This window comes from Terrapene carolina, unplaced genomic scaffold, assembly GCF_002925995.2.
Source record: "Terrapene carolina triunguis isolate 2854851 unplaced genomic scaffold, T_m_triunguis-2.0 Scaffold93, whole genome shotgun sequence".
NCBI classification, from domain to species: domain Eukaryota; kingdom Metazoa; phylum Chordata; order Testudines; family Emydidae; genus Terrapene; species Terrapene triunguis.
Window position 1 is genome coordinate 9365831 of NW_020664444.1, and position 2085 is coordinate 9367915.

A 2085-nucleotide genomic window follows, 5' to 3' on the forward strand; every position below is an offset into this window, starting at 1 on the left:
GATAGCAGTGAGCCTGCCCAAAGAGGGCTCTGTGCTCTCCATCTCCCCTCATTCCCTTTTTCTCACCTTCCCTTCCTTCCTCTCGTATAATGCTTCCTTCTTGCCTTGCCTTTCTCTCCCCCTTCCTCACTCTTTGTGCCTCTGGGGTAGACTCTGCTAACTGGACAAGGCTTTGTTAGAGAAGTCGGTCTTACATTTAGACTTGAACGTGATCGGGCTCTGTCTCAGTCTGGCTTACCCTGCTAAGGAGATCACACTGCCGAGAAAGGCCTTGGTATCAGACTCTCAGCCAATCCAGCTGCAGCACCCTTGTGGAGTGTAGGTGCCTTGGTGGGTCATGGTTGGACAAGCAAATGTACAGCCATATCAGTCGCCAGCTCACCATCTACCCATCAGCTCATGGGCCACCTTCATCTGCAGGTTTAGCCCATGGAGACTACAGGCCCCAGCATGCCATGCTCTGCCTACTTGGATCAAGATGGAGAAGAGTAGCTGGATACTAAATATGAGGGCACCTGTGAGTAGTACGGTAGAGCTGTACTTTAGCCCCCGCGCCAAAGATAAAAGAACAGCTCCACCAGGGGGTGCTGTTATATCCACTAGCCGCTGATATATTTCAGTAGAGCAGACCTGTGGCTCTTATACACACATAAGCCATCACATCACACCATCACTGGAGGACTTCAGAGGATATAACTGAATGGCTCTTGCAGATCTTTGTAACTGGGGTGAAAGTGAAATGATGTTCTCTATTTTCCTGTCCTGTTTCAGAAGTGGGAGGAACAAGTTTCTGTGAAAATGAATAATGCAGGGGAAGCTGCAGGGTTTGCTATGAAGAGGAGAATAAGTGACTGAAAGAAAGAGATGTGAAAAGAATGGCAAGGTAAGTAAAGGTCTTTAAATAGGCATCAGAAGGCACTTAGCTGGAACATTTGGGACAGGCTGCTAATGTTTAAAGTCACTGAGGGCTGATACAATGGGGGAGTAGGGATTCCACTCAGCCATAGGAAACTGTCCATATGACTGTCTTTGGTACTAACAAGAGCTGCCCAGCTGATTTCGGGATGTTGAAATTATACCCCAACAAACCTAAATGACTATTAGATTTGGTGGTGTTTTATTTACAACACCATTGACCCGCTAATGATAAATTGCAGTGCAGTGCTCAGATGGGAGGACATGTGTTGACCACATGAACATCACATTAATTTGTTGTGATCATTCCCATAACAGTGCAGAATAAATAATGGCATCATGAATAGCCATTGTTGGTGTGGCCAGTCTGTGTGTTCCATGACATGCAAAGAGATGCCTAGATACTTGATACAGATTCCGCTGAGAGGAAAAAACAAACCTCTGGCTGATTCCTTTATAGTTTTCAACAGTAAATGCCAAAAAATATAATAAAATAAAATAAAATAAAATCTTGCTTTCTACTTTTGCATATGGCAAATGTTTGGAATGTCTGGAGCTGCCTACCTCTGCTGCAAGCTTTTTGTCCTCAAACAGTGCATGTTTTATAATAGCATAATAGAGGAACTGTACTGTAAGCACCAAGGAGGAGATTTGGGGGATTTAGGTGCATGAGGCATTTAGGTGCACAAGTCCTAGTGACTCTCCATAAGGCTTGTGTGCCTAAATTGCTTAGGTGGTTTTGAACATTTTCTCTCCCAAATGACTTGGTAGACCTGGAGTTACTTTGTCACAGGTAATATGAGCTGAGATGATCTTAGTTGAAAGCTAGCCCCAGTGTTTGTTCTACTCTTCTCTATTTTAGTTTCTTATAAGATGCCCATGAGCATAGAGGTCTGGAAAGAGCATGTTTCATTATCACTCTATGTTGTGCCTTAGGCTCTCAGATGGAAATAAGACCATATCTTATTTTGTATTTTGCAGAAAGCCATGATTTTTGGATGGGCTGAACACCCATCACTCCATTTAAAGTCAATAAGGGCTCTGAGTTCTCAGCACATTGCAAACTGGAGCCTTTCCTGCACTACCAGCACAACAGTGAAATGACCATGCTCAGAGCCTCTTTGTATGCAGGGCCGGCTCCAGGCTTTTTGCCGCCCCAAGCGGTGCAAA

The 2085-nt window shown here is 44.5% G+C and overlaps 1 protein-coding gene across 1 annotated transcript in view; it reads left to right on the forward strand.

The window, feature by feature from the left end:
- RADIL (Rap associating with DIL domain) overlaps positions 1 to 2085 on the forward strand; it is a 71057-nt gene that overhangs the window by 4611 nt on the left and 64361 nt on the right. The window contains exon 2 of the mRNA XM_029911273.1: positions 772 to 883. The gene's annotated coding sequence lies outside the window, so the exon portion shown is untranslated. The remainder of the gene's footprint in view (positions 1 to 771; positions 884 to 2085) is intronic.